This window comes from Phaethon aethereus (genome assembly GCF_964289735.1).
Source record: "Phaethon aethereus genome assembly, chromosome: 2".
Lineage (NCBI taxonomy): Eukaryota > Metazoa > Chordata > Aves > Phaethontiformes > Phaethontidae > Phaethon > Phaethon aethereus.
In genome coordinates, this window is record NC_138582.1 from 141,326,357 (window position 1) to 141,345,638 (window position 19,282).

Below are 19,282 nucleotides of genomic sequence, written 5' to 3' on the forward strand. Positions count from 1 at the left end.
AAATAAAATAAAAATTCTTAAGTAGTTCTACCTTCCAAATTACCTTGACTTTGCAATGCAATACAACTAGATCAGTCAAAACAAAAACCACTTTAATACCTTCACTGCTTCATGCAGTGGTTTTGATAACTGCATAGATTGAGATGTTTTACTACAGAGAAAAAAATCCATTAATCGGTACTATCTCTACTGTGCTTGTTGTAATACTCATTACAGAAGATATTTTAGATGTCACCGCTTAGCAAGCAGAACATGTGCTTTTGATATATCACTTTTTTCCCACAGTCATTAATTGCAAGGAAATCAAGATTATACTTTTGGAAACTGCAAGCTGCAAAGCTCATTATTAAGTTTTCAAACATAACAACCTCTAAAAAGTAAATTAAAATTTCATAATTATGTTATTCAGCATTTGCAGTTTAGCCTAACATATATTTCACTGTTGGAAGGGAAAAAGTGAACGCCGTGGTCCAACAACCATTATTGAACCACATGGAGAACCACAGGTAAGATCAGAGATTGTAAAAGAATTAATACATGGAAGGGGTGGCTGAAGGCTAGAAAGTTAGAAAAATCTCTTTAGGCCTGGAGGGGGAATACTCAAGTATCTCTGTTTCATACACCTTTTCAGGTGAATCCCTTTGAAAAAGCTTCTGAGCTTAAATATTTCAAATAAAGCTTTTCATGCCTTTCTCATTGCACCACATCTCTCTGACTTTGACAAAGGATAGTCTGGCCCATTCTGTGGCCTACCACCTTACGTTTAAGGTTTGGTATGAGGAAGACATTTTAGGAAAAATCAGCTTTCAGCGATGACTAAAGAATACCGTCGATTCAAATGTTAACAATGAAGTCCGACTGCCATTTCACTGAACTGTTTTATGGGCATAAGCACTGGATCTGTGGAACAAAAGGAGAAATGAGATACCTTGGTAGAGCTACCATCCCAAATACTTCCATGAGAGGAATAATAAACCACTATTTTTCAGCTTTCTCTGTTCCTCAAAACAAGTATCAACACCATGGCTAAACAAGGTGAACTACAAGGAGAAACATCTCCAGCATTGTGATAACAGAAGTCTGATTCTCCTCTACTGACTGTATGAAAGACCCATGCTCTATATGCCATGAAAATAAACTTTGCATCGTCTTCATCCCGACATCTTGCTGTTTTTCCCTAGCAGATCTGGGCTTGCACAGGCAAATGCCCTCCCTCTCAAAGGCCGTCTCCGTTTGGTCCCTGGTAAGCTGTGACAAGGAGGCTATCTCTTCTTGCTGACCCAATTAGCTATGAACTGACTCTGACAGTACTATTTTGTTTTCTTCTTGGGAAGTTAAATCATCGCCATGCAATTTATCAGCTCAATATGGTTCCAGAAGCTCTTCTGCGCTACCTAACAAAATAAAAGTTACAAACACATCTGCTGGAAGAAAATTATGTACTTGTCTAAATTCTTCGGTTTAGTGATTTCTCTCCTTGAATTCTGCCCGTCTTTTGTGTCTGAGCAGACTTTTTATTATGTTGCTATTACCCGTGGCCAGATAATCATAACAACATTTTTTTGTTACTTATGCTTTTTTGAAGTAATAAACGATGGTTTGCAAAAATAGTCTGAGCAACTGCAATTTGGTAAACATACATTCCTCTTCCATTCCTCTTCTTCAACAGGACCAGCACGTCATGGATTTTCTCCCCCCATCACGTCTAGAATATCTTCTTTCCAAGCAGCTTGGCCATCTTTCTCAACAGCTTTCATAAGAACCAGCTAGCTAATATAATACTTCCATTTTTAAGGAGATGGATGGAAATCAAATTCACTGTATTATTCAGAAACCAAGCCGAGAACATGCGTCTCCCTTTCCAATTACATTGCTTTTATTATCTCTTTTCCCACTGATGTCACTTCTTGGATCTTCAGTTGTTTTTTTTTTTTAATTTTTCTTTTTGAATTCAGGTCAGTGGAGATCAAAGGCAGGAGGTGAGAAATGAAGGACAACTGATAGGACATGGGAAATCAAAGATGCATCCAACTGTAACACCTCCCTCAAAGCTTTCAGTTCTTTTCTCCCGTTCATCCCATTTGGCATATTTGCTATTTGCATCTAACTGTAACAGAAGTAAACAATGTGGTTTTGGTTTTGTCCTTTTCTGTGCAGAAGTACCACTGATACGGTACGCTGAAAAATCAATAGTGCATACAGAACAGATGTGGATTTCATTTGTGAACTACATATGTCATAGGTTTTGGAGGAAAATATTTACATTTTATGGTCTGCTGATGTTGTGGCTTAATTTGAGGACTTGACTACTTTTACTTTTTGTTTTTTAAAAAACAGACTATTAAATACAAGACCAATGCACATATACAGATATGTATCGTGTATGTAAATATGATACCAATATGTATATACAGACATGTATATTCACCGGGAATGTTATGGTAACAAAATACTGTAATTGTTTACCAATCCGTGTTATCATCAGCATAGATGCTGACTCATTAAACAGAAACTCTACACAGCTTCTGATTTTAAAGAAAATGGAGAACTGATGTATATGAAAAGAAGTATGCATAAAATACTTTGCTAGAAAACATAGGAAGTTGCATTTGAAACATGATGGAAAAATAGTGTTTTACAATGGTATTTATACCAGCCAAGCATCTGCTATTTTTTTCTGCCATTGCTACTTTAAAACAAAACAAAACTAAAAAAGAATTTAAACAAATCAACCCACAAACCCTTTACAGATGATTTCAAGCTGACAGGTTTGAATATATTATGTTAACTCTGCATCAGTTTTCATATATCATCCTTTAGCTTGGTCCAGTTGAAAATTACACAAGTCATAAATTAGCTTTAAACAAGTTTTGAATCAGCCTGGAACTAGTTTTCAAATTAAAGAGCTGTCAGTATATTACATGGTACTGTCATTTTATTACCCCAATCAATTCTGTGTGGCCTGAGGTAGAAAGAAAATGGATGCTGTCTTCATTTGCAAAGGGTTTATCTCTCACACCAGGCTCTGAAAACATGACTGCAGTAATGAATTGGAAGCCAAAGTTACTAACAAAGACTTCTAACAGTAACAAAGTAGAAATATTTGTCCCCCTTTAGACTTACAAAAGGGAAAAAAAAAAAAAAGAAAAGAAAAAAAGAGCGCTTTCTGAAACATGAAGCCAGTTTCTTAAGGCTGAAGGACTACGGGAAGAAATTAGCACATTTTTACTGAAGTGCTAAAGTGCTTGCAGCCTGACAGAGCATCACTCTCAGCGCTGCACAGGAAAAGCCCTGCCGGGTCAGAGCGAAGGTGCCTCTCCTGCCCAGACCACAGAACATCCCTCCACCAGAGAACCGAGCACTCCTACCTGTCCCGATTCTCTCCTACCCCCCAGGGGCATACTTTGGAAGTATTCACATCTTAGCCAGAATTTGGTAAAATCTAGTGAAGACTAGCTGTTTGTAGCTGTCCACAGTTCACAGGTGGCCAAAGTAAATCCCCGGGAGAAATGCAGAGTTTACCTCAACCTACTCACACGTGAGGTCAATCACTTTGCCATTGCTAGGATTTCACCCTGCGTTAGTTAATGAGGTAAGAACGTGGGCTTTAAACTTTTAAGTCACGCTCCACAGCTGTAAAATTTCCCTTCCTCCTCCTATTCTGCCTTTGTCACTCTCCTCACGCGGGTTTTATTTAACATCTGACAACCTCCTCTCTTCCTCTGCCCTCTCCAAAGATCGGAAATCACGAATGCAACCTTTAACGTCCATGTGCGAACCCGCTATGCTGCCGCTCGCAGAGGCGATGCTGTTGCTATGTCCTTGGCTATTTTTTCCTCTCTCTTGAGAAGGGGACAATGACTTCTATGTTTATACACTGTTAACACAACCGGGTCTCATTCTCAGCTGACTCTGAAACTACCTTGGTTCAGGTAATAAAACTTAACCTAGCTCTAAAACCTCTGCCTTCTTTTAAAGACAGAAACAAAAACCTTTTTATAATTCTCTGTTTTCCAAATATAGAAACTTAATTACATTCTTGAGCCTCACGCTATTTTTTTTCCTTCAAACACGCTGTGCAATATGAAGGAACTAATAAGATTATGAGAAGTTTCCAATAAATACCCATATGTTTCAATTTATTATCCTTCTATCTTTCAATAAACTACAGCACTGACAAAGCAAGCTTGCATCTTTGAAATCTACCTACATTTCCAAGTGTCAAAGGGTGAAACGCCACTTTTACATTTGTTTTAAAATAAGGATGCTACTACTGTTAATATTTTACTACAAGTATTTGAAGTATGAAAGGAAACAGGGTCACGTGTTTTCTCTGGAAGCTTTCGTCAAATGTAAAAAAATACATCTATTTAATGTTATTAATTGATATTTAATATAAAAATAATGTTTTTCATGTTTATTCTTCCAACTTCATCATATGCAAATAGAAACAGCAAACAGAGTATTTTACCATTTGAAGGTATTATCATTCACTGACCTCTGGAACCTGAATTAACTTCCCCTTTCTAATCCACACATTTTCTACATTTCCATTACACAGTGTACTAATCCTACCTCTCATTGGACTGAATTCTCCACCTTTCAAATCAAACTCTCCTAGATTATTGTATTTCCCTTTTACTTTCTCATCATTATTTCCCAACATTCTAAAGCTGTTCTTTTAGCTACCCTTTCAATAGCTGCTTTTTCTGACCCCAGAATTCTCAGAATTGTATTCAAAATCAATTCTTAAAACACTGTAATTAATAAAAACACATTCGAATACAGAAACCAGAATTAAACTTCAAAATATAGATTCACCACATTAATCTCATATGTATAATGCAAAGGAATACAACTTTTCTGTTGCTGTCAGTACAGTACGGCTCAAACTACTGGCAAAAATTTTTGTACAAACATGAACATCATCACTAGAAATTTTTAGATTTTCTTCAATAAAGGCAAAAAGCCAGTATCTATCCTTTTTGTGCTAAATCTCCTATGCCTTGCATAATTTGGGAATTAGCTGGTGCGCCAGAGCAACAGATTTTATATGAATATCCTTTTGCAGGACATTCATACACTAGCAAGACGGCTGTACTATGCCATTATCACTGCATGTGAGATTAACTCAACACTTCTTCCTTTTTTTGTCCACACCACCTCCTTCCTACATATTGTTCTGCTATTTTTTCTTATTATGAAATAGGTTACAGGCATATACTATAGCTTAGAAAGTTATTTTTGTCCTAATTCTATATTTTATGGAGATTTAAGAGTTATATTATGGAGTTCTAAAAGCTCCCTAAGACAAGAGACACATAATTTATTACTGCTGGATCAAGGTATTTCATCTTCCCTGTGCCCGTTTTGTATGGCTCTTACCTCTCAGACGCTTTCTCCCCGCCCCCAAATTAAAAAAAAAAAAAAAAACAACCCAAAGTTGCAAAACAAATTCTCAAACACACCACAAGCACCTACGGCCACAGTAAGCGTGGTGCTTACTGTGTAGCTGTATGTGTGTTGCATATAACTGCAACTGTTGACTTCAACATACTTACGGAATGACAGGGCCACCTCACATCTAGCATTTAAAACAAGTTTTCCTAACACCAAATGTACAAAGCCACTTGCTATTGCTTGTGCGAGGCAGTGCTGCAGCCACCACTGCTCCACTAGTAAGGCTACATTTGGGTTTGCAGTTGTCTGTTGTCTATGGGACAGACCAGAGCAACCCTATTCATGTAGTCTCTCTAAAAGAGAGTCTACTCCATCTGTGCTTCTTTTCAAATCATGTTCAAACTGCCCAAAACTTTCTACACCCTTGGGCTGCGGAGGCAGTGACTGCATCAGGGATACAACTTGGGTACAGCAGCAAACTTACTTCCACCTCTCAGGGTCAAGCTGCACATTCGCACAATTTATGGTCGTAGTTTGCTTTACTCCAGCAGCTTGGGAGGAAGCGTACACAAACTTTGCTCACAATACTTGGCTAACACTTAACTTGAAGTAGAAGATTGAGCACTTGAGAAGATCTCTGCTGCAAAAAGCAGCTGCTTTATTCTGACAAAAATAGAATGTAGCTCAGAAAAGGCTTTCTTTCAAGCACACAATCTTCAGATATTATGCATCAGCATGCAGAGAGTGTCTGTCAGATGTTAGAACAAAGCTTTAAATTGTACCATCTAACTTAATTCTCAAGACAGGGTCAGCACATTCATAGGGCTATTTTTTTTCTCCCCTTTCAGAAGTCCCTTAAGTAATATTTATTTAGCCCTTACATCTTCATCAGCACTGATTCTTGCCTTTCAACTCCTTGAAGTCCAGATTTTCCCAACATAATGCAAAACAGAGTGATACTGAAATGTGTGATCACCAAAACCATCACAAAATCGTCAAAGGCTACTTACTAAATCAAGACTAGTTTTCATCTCTCACCACTTCCAGATTTTTTTTCCAGCAACAAGATGAAATAAAGAAACGGATTGCACAGTACATAATTTTTTTGCAGTCTAAGTTTATTACGCATGTTTTATAGCTCCCTAAACTTTCCTTATATGGCACCCACTTACCTGCCTGTGCTTCAGAGGTTTTCTATAAATGCCCTACCCTGCCCTGGGAGAAGGCGCTCTCTGTGCCCTCCACATCCTTCTCTCTACTTTGCCACAGCCCTATTTCTTAATTCTCCCCATTCTCCCCAATAAGGGTTTCTGTGTATTTCCCCAAGTGGAGTTTTCTCATTCTTATGAATGTGTTTGTGCTCACATTTCCCTTTCAGTGCCAAGGGCGCTACTTGCAGTCCCATTATTTTCTCCCATCCTGCTTTTCTCTCTCCCTCTCTCTCTTCTTAAAATTTACCATCATTTATTTTCAACTGATAAAGCAGAAAAATAAAACATTAATTCAAGGCTACAAGAATATTTTTAAAGAATGAATCCATCTATAGAAAAGCTTTCTATAAAAATATATATCTTATATCCTCCTTTTCAGACCTCTCTAACATGTGAACGTCCAAATTAAAAAAATCTCTTGGACATCCTTTAAGAAGCTTCAAACAAATATTAGGAACACTACTTTGTGGGTTCCCCTGACTTTTTCATTCACACTAGTTGCTAGAATAATTAAAGAAAATTTCCATATAAGTTTATACTACTAAATAGAGATACATACTTTTATTAACATAAAATACCCAGCTAAAACACAAGGATATTTTATTCTGCCAAACTGAGCTACATTGACAATGGGCTGTTTACTAAAAAGGGAAACAACAGCCCAGTTGACAGAGTTTAAGATGTGACATTAATCAGCGATCTTTTGCTGAGCCCAGAGGAACTGAAAGGTCACAACTAGTGCTGCTGTTTTAAAGCATCCTCAAAAAGGCCTGAAAATTCCTCATTCTTCCCTAAGAACGCTGTAAATGATATGTGGAATGGTGAGGCTAAATTCACTCAAATGTCAATTTTACTGCCTTGTTTTAGGAAGCATGAATATTTTCCCTGTGGGTTTTTTTTTTTTTTAAGATTACATCTACCAGACAAAATCCCTTATGTTTCTCATCTGTAGTAGAAACACACACCACGTCCCTTACTCTTAAATATAGTTGCTTGATAAGAGCATAGACTAGATTCTTTTCATTAAAAGCATATGGATACAGTGCTTATACAAACATACAAATGACATTTAATACCCTAGCAGTATATATCCATATATTAATTTTTAGGATCTTGTCCTTCAGACTACTGAAATGTGAATTATACAAATTCTCTTATCAAAACAGGAATGAAGTAACTTTTGTAGTCAATGAAACTAAAACACCAATATACCTTTGATATAGCACACATAAGAGTGGTTTTAACAGCCACTTCACACCAGCAACTATTGTGGTGCGACAGGAACAGCTCCGCGGAGCAAAGCAGTTGGTGTTGAGGATCAGCCACATGTGCTATACGTGTTTCAGTGATATGACCAGTTTGATCACAGAGATGGCATGCCCATTAGCAGTCAGAATACATCCTCAGCTTTAGTGCCCCTTGACAGGAATATGGTTTGCACACTCTTGAGACCACCCCCTAATGTGAATCAAAGCGTAGCAATTGGTGGCAACTGGGTAACTCCTTTCAAAAATGCATTCCTGATCTTAATCAAAAAGCTAAGATACATACACACTAAGATACCTTAGATTAAGATCCATAAAAATGAGCACACTAGAATGTAGAACCATTTAAGCTAATCGATGGGAAATGTTCAAAATAACAGGGTATTTTAAATATCAGCTTTATTCAGAATTCAGTAGTGTTACCTTGGATTATCAACAGTTCCCCTCCTCCTCCTGAGCTTCATTACACTGAAAGTTCTCTGGAGTCTAACACCTTCCTCTCCCTCCCCGTCCGTCTGTCCTCCCCAATTAAAAAAAGGAAAAAAAGAGAGACAGATACACTTAATGCCTTATTTTTAGATGATGGTTTGATTGCTGCCCTATATTAATTGCTGAACACATTCGACTATCACAGGGAAGATCCTGGTTCACTTCCCTCTTCGTCTTCTTGAAAGGGTTCAAAATCTTATTTCCCAAGGTATTGGTTAAGCCATTTTACTATTCTTTAGCTGAAGCAGGTCACTTTGCATGGAAGAATGAGTAATTAATCAGGGTACCTGAGAAATCGTACAAATTATCTTCTGAATATTTTACTATTTTATATCAAGGAGCTTTTCAGCCTCTATGTTGCACCCAGAAAGCACATAAACAACAAGGGGTCTATAGGTCATTCCAGTGAGAGAATTAGTAACAGACTAATAAATCACAGGTCCCAAATCTCAAACTTTTTCTATTTTCTCATAGTTACCTTTTAAATGTAAGATGCTTGAAGCTATCCTTACATGACTACAGACATAATAACCTTCAAAAACTTCCTTACCATTCACAATTAAAAAAAATAATTAGAATTTAAATTTTCTCTGAAGTTCCTCTGCAATATTTTTGACCTAAACAAGCAGTAGAGATATTAGACACTAGAAGAAAATGGTAGGAAAAAGTGCATATTTATTTAATACACAATATAATTGCAAATATTAGTACCTGACATGTGTCCTTATTTATTGCACAGGTTGCGTTACACTTTTAATATTCATTATGTCAATGACTGTATCAATCTGCTGAAGCCCTTCCACTTCCAAAAATAAATATGTGATGTGATTAACCCACTCCAAGTACACTTGTGTGTACCTTCCATAAATACTGAGTTATCTTGCCATCTCCTTTTTGACTTTCTTTTCTTTGGCTATTTATACCACGTCTGAAAGGATACCATCTGCCTTTCAGTCTTCATGAGATTAGTACCTAGAAGAAATCTTAATATCTACAGATTCCTAGGTTTTCCACATATGAAATCTTTTGGTACTGGTTGATGCAGCTGAAATACACTTAAGACTTTTCAAACATGCCCAAAGATGTTACAAACCACTGAACCAGATAATAATTTTCAACAGTTACAAAGGACACATTTAGTAAAAAATCTAAGATAAATTTAATTGCTACCAGTATTTAACAATGCCCTATACATTTTAAAGTTTTTGTGACATACTTTTTAAAAGCCGTCTGAAATTTCCACAGAATATCTCTGCTTTTACTTGGTAGAGCTGATTGTAATGCTCTTGCAGTTATATTCCCACACAAGCTATTTGCTGAGCCAATTTTAAGAAGAAGGAACTTTTCTGCTACAGAATGCTAAAATCCTAGTGATGAGACACTCCTTTGCACAGAAAGTGGCTGACACAGCACAAATCAGCAATGCCCAGCTGTCTTCTGCAAAATGTGATTAAATGTGGCTGGCACTAAGAGAATCTCTATTTGAGAATGGCGACTACACCTCACTACCACTATCTAACACGACAACAAAAAGTAGATCTTGACTCTGCTAAAATTCACTACTTGCTTAGCACATCATAAAACGGTACTTTTTTGGTTTCTGCCCCCCTCCCCTTTCTCTCTCCTGGTTCAATATGATTAGATTTTGCTCAAGCAGCATTAGTAATTTATACAGATGAGTGACACATTAGTTAAAGTGGCATATATGGTTGTATTTCTTTGAAAGGCTTTAAAATAAAATCAACCTTAAGAGTGAACATGAGCAGGTAATTAGGCAACTATGAAAATGTGTCCAATTCCTATCCAGAGACTAACAATTAAAGATGTAATTCTTCCCCTGTCATGTAGAATAAGATTACAGGTTATGTGCTAAAATAGTCTGCAGAGCAATATGGTTGGACTAGTGAGGAATTAAGATATATAGTTCTTCTTTAATTACATACCTTCTAGTTCTATATAAAACATAAGGCAAGAAATATATTTCTAGGTAAAGAAATTTATCTCAGGGAATTTGGTAGCAACAGAACGCTACTTTGTAAACTTAGAGTGAAATGGGATGCCACCAAGACTCCAGATATACCTTTGTGCCTCTCAGGGTCCCCTTTGTTTATGTCATTGCACAGTACACACCTTTTGCTAATTTCTGTTGAGTCTTCAATTCTTCATGAATATTCAAAATAGAAAAGATTATGCACAATGGATATGTTTCCTAACACTGCCCTCCTGGAGCCTGTATCATCTAAACCAGAGCTAATCACGGCTCAAAAGGTTAAAAGATTCAAAAGTCAGTTACAAGCTTTTCATCCACACTTTTTTCAGACACTTTCAAAATCAACAGGTATTCTACTTATTAAGTAAATAACAATCAAAATTTCCTATAGGGTTGTTAACAGAGAGTAGCAATGGTCAATTACAATTTATTGGTAAATTTTTTTATGATTCCACTGTCAGCATCAATACTCAAAAGGGTCATTATTTTAGGAACTCTAGAAATAGGAAGACAACTGGATCGATGAAGTAGATCTGAATGTATCAGTGGTATAAGCTATGATGCTTTGGCAGCTACCATTCAGTGACTTTCACATGTTTGTATCTTCCTTTTGTGATTTTGCTTAAAAAAGAATGTAAAACAGAAAACGTGGGTTAAAACTACTATCTCCATGTGTTTTACATTTCAGTATAGCATCTTCAATATGCGAAATTCACTATCAATCACAATGCTTCTCAATATTGTAAATATCTAGAAAGCGATTTTCAAAACCAAGGAAGAGAAAGCCTCCAGTTCTTTAAGGAGCAAGCATTCCCCCTGTGCTTCCTAGACACTCCTCCTCTTTCAGCCTTCTCACATCCTTTCAGAGTACGTATAGTTGCATACCGAAGAGGAGGTATAAAGCCTTCCTGTTGCGGGGTGCTGCTCAGGGCTGAAAAGGGGCTCTCATTTTTTATTCTCTCACGCTGCATTAGCATAAAACCAGGTTTAGTGGCTTTACTTCAAACACGATGCTAGCTGCTTTTTGGATTTCTCCCAATTGCAGACAGGTCCCAGCAGAGATTCCTTGCCACTCAGCACTACAGTAGCAGGCAACGAAGGCTGTAAATTCACGGTCGTGGCTTAGGAAGCCAAAGTCATAATTCAGTAGAAAAGCCATTTCCCAGATAAGCCGTAATTGTAAGCAGATTTTGTCAGAAGCATAACCTAAAGAAGGTAAGGAGTAGCAGTGGCATTTATAACAGCTGCCCATGAAGAGACTTTGCTTCCTTAGAGTATGTAAGAGCTATTCTATCTAAATGAAACCACATCTAAACTAGACGTTTAGACATTTAAATACTAGATCGTGTATATTCAGATTAGATGCATTAAAAATGTATGCTCTCTATGCTGTGTTTGTGATCTAATTTTTTTAAGTCTAGTGCTTTACTGATCAAGTACCTCTTAAATGTTCCAACAGAAATTAGACATAGGTGTGTATTTTAAGAAAAGCGGTAATTAATGACCAAGCTTGTTTCTAATTTCAGCCATCCTTGTTTGTTTTTACTTCAGTAACATATTTTTAGTCACAAAAAAGCAAAATTGTCAAGACAACTTATGAAAAGCAGGACTACCTTAGTAATAATTTGATTCATAAGACGCTCACAAAGCCTCTTGAAAAAATAATTTGCTTCATTTTAAAGGTAGTATAAGGTGTGTGTATCTAACAACATCAGAATGAATCACTCTTTTCATTAGTGTTTGAAACAGTTTTTCCTCCTGCTTTTGTCACAAAATATTCAGCATTATAGAAGGCATCAAATGATACTACTGCTCTCCCTTTAAGAAAAAGAATTTATAACAGTGTGCAAAGCTTCAGCTTTGGAAAAAAATTTGCATTGTTCGGTTGTTTATGAAAAAGATTGAATGAAGTTAAGCAGCAAGTGATTTCTTCAGTCTCCTGGATAAGAAAAAATATGAGGAAGAAGAAAGCGAATCTTGGTAACCAAACAATTTTTGGACCAAGTACCATTAAAATGAGGCTTTTTGACAAAAATACTTATTTAAAACTGCTCTGCATAGTTTAAATCTTAATTTTCTAAGAATATACCACTGGGAAAACAGACTTTTATCAGGTCTATTATCACTGCTGTTTTTTTACAAAGTCAAATGCAAGAAAAAATTATGTATTTCACTTTGCACTCCTAATTGGTACTTCATTTTTTTAAACATTATAACTAATACCCTTTAATCTATCCCAGTCTTACACTTCACAGTCAGAAATCTGTTTCTGCATTTGGAACAACAATACCTCATTAAGAGAAAGATCCCTGTATTCTTCTTTAAACTTCTGTCTGGTATTAGATATCCTATCATCTGTGTAACCAGTCAAAAAGAGACTTGTTCAGACAAGTTTAGGGGAAAGACAATGCTGTACTGTATTGCCCATTTTTTATTATACTTTTGTCATACAGTTAAGCTGCACCTAAGAAGTACAAGCACTAGTGATGATGAGGATCTGGCAGCCAGTAACATGGGGTATTGGAACTCCTAGAATTGATAAGAATTAAAATATTTAAAATAAGCATCTGTTCCAGAAATATTTTACAGTGCTTAACTTTTTCTTTTTTTTCCATTTAAATCTAAGCTTCCCACTTGCACTACGGGAATGTTCTGCCAACTAAGTGTACCTGATTATTTGGATTAATTGGGGGATTTAATACCAACTAACTTTACGCTGAGCTTATCCGCTATTCATAAATCAAGTCCCATCTTAAGTTAATTTCAAGGCTGATTATTTTTGGAACATTTTATGGTATAAATTATTCATTACATAGATCTATTACGTCTGTTTGTCAGAAATTAACAGAGGCTGTGCCAACTCACTTTTTAAAATATGATACCTGGGGAGCAAATATTAAAACACAGGTGACAATATTTCATCCAACTGATAAGAATTACTGTACACTGCAATTTCACCCTTTTTTTTTTTTTTTTACTATTTTGACAGTGAAATGAATTTCTGTGCCAAGGTGTGGCTTTACCAAAGTTCTTAAAACAGAGCATAAGTAGTGTAAGGACTTGTGTTAAATCTTCACACAGACTTACAGATTTGGGTAATTTTCTCTTGTTCAATTTTAACGAAAACATTCCAGTGCCAATGTTTGACTGCTCCTCACAAACCTAGGAAGACAACAGTGATTTCAAAATAACCACACATTTTCCAGTTGCTATATAAAAAACATCTTTTGCTCCATGTCACACAAGAAACCAAAATCCTAATCTGATTTATCTAGCATAATTCAACTCTCCTCAACCAACATTAAAATATATGAATACACACAAAAATGTTTAACTCTGTCACTCTGGGTGACCATGTAATAAAATAGGTCATAATATCTACACCTAATAAAAGTGAAGACAGATTCTACCTTTACAAATGCAGTCAGTGAATTACACTATGCAATTTGTTACTCTGTAAACCCCTTTGAAATACTCTTAACTTCTTGCTGAAAAATGTTGCATAAAAATGGAACTTTTTTCCATTGTATTATGTTCTGCCTGTATCAGCATGCAGATTTATTAGCAGTATTCTTTTATCAGCTAATGCTGTTTGCATTGGTGGCAGTACATTTGCTTGTATGTTGCGTCCTCAAAAGAAGGTGCTCTGACGCAAGAGTCTCAGATGTAAGCTGACTAAATTAGGGTCACAGTTTCTTCACAAGAACTGAAATCACCCTTTGTCAGAATATGCAACCAAAACAAGTCTGAATTAATACAGAAGACCTTTAAGGATAAGGAGATTTTTGGTTTATTTTTGGAAAGATGTATTTTAAATGTAACTACTTAAAACCGCATTGTATTGAATGATACCTACAAAAGCAATATAAACATTTTAAAGACATTATTAAGCATGCATGTATACTACTACTGTGTGCCAACCTCATATATGACATTCAAATAGGGTTTTCTTGTTTATATAAAATGTTGAAGTTACTTGCTAGATTGAAAATGTGTTGTTCTGAACATTTAGTAAATGCCCAGATAAAGTCTGTCCATGAAATGCTGATTCAATCGTATTCTGTGCGTACTCAAGCAAGGAGAATCCCACCTAAACTATAACCCTTGCTAATCTAGACTAACTGTCTCAGCTCCCTTCTTTAGTCAGTGGACAGGAAAAGGCAGCTCCAGAGAACAATTCATCCAAATCCATGGAAAATGTCTAAAATAAGGGAGTGGTATCGACATTTTGCAAAATGGAAGCCTAGACACGGGGAGAGTAAGAATTAAAATTTTTGTTAAATTAGTTACTCAATTTGCAATAGTCCAGACAATATCATTATGGAGACTTAGTACTTTGAAAACACAGCTTACGGTATCACCCACCACAGCTCTGAGAATGGAACATTTTGCACGCTGGGCCAAGGGATCCAAGCTGGGCAACAGCAAACAAGGATAAAAAATTACTGAACATTTGAAAATTTTGATTTCTCTAACATTCACAGGAGCTCTGGGGTGAGACAAAGGTAAAATTCAATTTTCTGGTCACAACTCAACTATTTCAAACATAAGGTCAAGATTCCTTTTTTACTTGTTCCTGAAATCATCACTTCAGTTTTAATGCCTTGTAAAACCTAAAGACAGTATCCTCTCCTAATCCTCAAACCAAATTAATCTCTTTTAGTGACACTGACACCTAAATCAGAGAAGGCAGGGGCCCTATAGAAAAACAACAAAAAAAACCTGACAGCATGAAGTGATTAAAGGCTGAAAATTCATACATAGCCACAAAAGGACTTAAAGCACTTCACAGAATCACGGAATCATTAAGGTTGGAAATGACCTTTGAGATCATCAAGCACACCTGTCAACCCAACACCACCATGCCCATTAATCCATGTCCCCAAGTGTCACGTCTGCACATTCTGTGAACACCTCCAGTGATGGTGACTCCACCACCTCCCTGGGCAGCCTGTTCCAATGCCTGACCACTCTCTCAGTAAAGAAATTTTTCCTAATATCTAGTCTAAACCTCCCCTGGTGCAACTTGAGGCCATTTCCTCTCGTCCTATCGCTAGTTATTTGGGAGAAGAGACCAGCACCCACCTCACCACAACCTACAACAAGTAGTTGTAAAGAGCAATAAGGTCTCCTCTCAGCCTCCTCTTCTCCAGACTGAACAACCCCAGTTCCCTCAGCCGCTCCTCATAAGACTTGTGCTCCAGACTCCTCACCAGCTTTGTTGCCCTTCTCTGGACACGCTCCAGCACCTCAATGTCCTTCTTGTAGTGAGGGGCCCAAAACTGAACACAGGATTCAAGGTGCGGCCGCACCAGTGCCAAGTACAGGGGCACGATCACTTCCCTACTCCTGCTGGCCACACTATTTCTAATACAGGCCAGGACGCTGTTGGCCTTCTTGGCCACCTGGGCACACTGATGGCTCATGTTCAGTCGGCTGTCAACCAGCACCCCCAGGTCCTTTTCCGCCGGGCTGCTCTCCAGCCACTCCTCCCCAAGCCTGTAGCGTTGCATGGGGTTGTGACCCAAGTGCAGGACCCTGCACTTGGCCTTATTAAACCTCATACAGTTGACCTCTGCCCATCGATCCAGCCTGTCCAGATCCCTCTGCAGAGCCCTCCTACCCTCCAGCAGATCAACACTCCCACCCAACTTGGTGTCATCTGCAAACTTACTGAGGGAGCACTCGATCCCCTCATCCAGATCATCTATAAAGATATTGAACAAGACCGGCCCCAGAACCGAGCTCTGGGGAACACCGCTTGTGACCGGCCGCCAGCCGGATTTAACGTCATTCACCACAACTCTCTGGGCTCGTCCGTCCAGCCAGTTCCTCACCCAGCGAAGAGTAAAGCTGTCCAAGCCACGAGCCGCCAGTTTCTCCAGGAGAATGCTGTGGGAGATGCTGTCAAAGGCTTTACTAAAGTCCAGGCAGACAAAGTCCACAGCCTTTCCCTCATCTACTAGGCGGGTCACCTGGTCATAGAAGGAGATTTTTATATTTCCTAAATTTTGAGAGCTTGACATCAGGATTTTTTGGTTTCATTGTTTATTTTTCAACATACTTGTGTGAAACCACACATGTGTGAGGAAATGTTTCCTGAGTTTGAAAAAAAAGCAAAATGAATAAAATTAAATTAGATAAACCATAATGAGATTGTCACCTACACAACTCATGAGGAGATCAGGAACTTCTACCCTCCTCATAAGCCCTCTAATCACCTACTTTATTTTTTACTAGACTAAAATTCTGTGGACTACAGGAATTAAATTGAATTGATCACTTTTTTATTTCTATCTGACCAAATTAAGAGGTTTGAAATGAATTGTACATTTTAAAAAAATTTTAACTTAAAATATTTCTTCCAACACTATATTCAATATTTTAATATTACAGTGTCTAATTGCATTTGCTTATTCACTATCTGAAAGCGAGATATATTCAAAGAAATGCTTCTACTTGGCTAATAAGCAGAAATCATCCATGATTGCTTTCCAACACAAAAGGTGTACAAAAAAATATTACTTGCCAGGGTTGGTATGTCATGTATTTGTAGTTCCAGAAAATTTTTCCTGAGGGGTTTGGATGAGAATTCTATGCATATACACTGGCAATTTGTTTCCACTGAAAAAATGTAGTACAGTAAAAAGATGAAATAAAAGCAAACTAAATAGAAGTCTAGAGACAAGGCAGCTGATCTTGCAGCACTCAAATAATGACCTGACATGTACACTCTGCAGCGTTTTGCAAAACAGATTGTACGCAAAGATGAGAAAATAGAAACCTAACTAGCATGGTCATTGTAACCATCATGATATATGTTTAAACTCTTTGCTGCTTTTGTCCTTTGCAAAATTTTTAAATTGGAGGAGATACTTTAAACAGTACTTTTTAAATGGAAGGCAATGGAAAGGAATCCACATCTAATAATAAGGAGACCTCATAATTGCACATAATGAACAAATGGACAGGCCACATTTATTCCTCCTGAATATTAGCACATCATAATATTGCATAATTTGGTTTATATTTTATTTATTTTATTTTTATTAAAATCAACTAAAAAAAGGTTCTATATTCCTTCTGAATATCACTATTTGAAATTATCGTGAAATTTATGATTTAGAGTGCTGTCTGGCAATCCTGAAAGCGCACCGTAATCCTTTTGCTGGGTAGACGGATAATATTATAGAAATGGAGAGCTTATAGGTTTACTTCAGCTTTCATGTGATGTAAAAAAAATCTACAATGTTTTTGAGATGAGAGAGCTTGTCAGACCTTAGTAGCAAGCATCACCCATTCCATAAAAGTGACAGCAAGTATTACCAGCAGAGAAGCTGTTGCCCTCATGCCCTACAGCAAAGTCACTGTCTGTCTATTATTTGACAGGCGGGGTAATAAGGGAATATGTTATGCTGGTGGCAAAACTGACACAATTGCTGGAGAGTCGTGCGACTAGTATGAGCAAAATGGAAGTAGCATGTCCGACACTTGTGATAGATAGCAATTTAAAGCATATGTTTATTACTAAACTAAATTACATCTCTTGTACTGCTGACATCCAAAAGTGTTTAGCAAAACCTGAAATAAAATCGTCGTCAGCAGTATGTAACTTTCCCTGGATATCTAAAACTGAAATTCATAATTAGAAATAAAAACTAACTGGACCATTATATGCTATGCACTATAATCTCTCCCATCACTGAAACAGTGTAATTTACCTACCAGTTGTTTTCAAGGCCCAATACTGCTACAGAAGATATTGCTGGGGCATTTTAAAATTTATATTATAACAGTGATTTAAAGTGGATCAAAACAGATGAACAAAGTTGAAGGAATGAAAACTAAACAATAGTCTCCTTGGCCAAAGCTGGAAATTCAATTCCATTTTGCTACTATAATCCATACAAGAAACTTCACTGTGACACACCAAAAATTGGATTTAGTGAGTGACTGAGGGATTGAAATTGCTGGTAGCTCAGGTTTGCAATTCATCCACAGGTCAGGCAGAGTGCAGCAAACAACACGCTTTCTCCATGGTTTTCCTCTGCTGAGCTCTAAGTACCCATTTGAGAGATTACTCCCTCTAGTGAGGGGTAGAAAAAGCCTTTATCATACCAGCTCGTCCTGGCTGTGAAAAGCTGTGCAAAATCACAGATATGGAATACACAATCCTAAAACCATACAGAATATATTATTTGAAAATTATGAAGTCCATAAACAAAGCCCTAATCCTTTAAGTAATATGTTCACATTAGGAAGGTCTGTAAGGAGTTTAACTCAGCACCATGCTGTTTAACTTCGGTATGCAGTATAGAATAAAAATTTTAAAAAAAGCTACACAAAAAACTTTTTAAAACATAGAGAGCAATATAGCTTTTTCAGAGAAATTTCTCTGCACGGGTCCGTAGGAAAGCTATGGGAAAGTGACTAAACAAAACCACAAGGAGTCCCCATAAGACAATTTTTCAGTATCTTTCATATTCATCACATTTTCGCTTGTAGACAATGCAAATTGCCTGTGCTTGAAAATGCAACAGACTTTATTTAAATTTACTTATTAAAAATCTCTATCAATGAAAAAGAAAATGAGAGACAATAACAAGCATTTTTAAAATTTGTAATCATCACTAAGATAACACTATATATAACCATTCTAATGATAAACTTTGTTTACTCTTCAGAACGTTGTATTTTTCAACATGCACCTTAAAACTAACACATACCCCGTGCTAAGCGAAGTCAGTCATACTTAATTTACATGACAAAGTATTTTCAAAATTTCATCTGGTACACAGTGTGCTAATCTCCTGGAAAACACATTTAGAAATTACAAATGCTGTTTTTTTTGTTTACTCAGAAGCAGACAAGAAAACAGTAGACAGAAAATTTTAACCAACATTGTAAAGAACCCATTTTAGTTTAAG

General features: G+C 36.9%; 1 protein-coding gene across 1 annotated transcript in view; it reads right to left on the reverse strand.

Annotated features, from left to right (window-relative positions):
* PHF14 (PHD finger protein 14) overlaps positions 1-19,282 on the reverse strand; it is a gene marked incomplete at both ends in the record, with an annotated part of 164,244 nt that overhangs the window by 33,742 nt on the left and 111,220 nt on the right.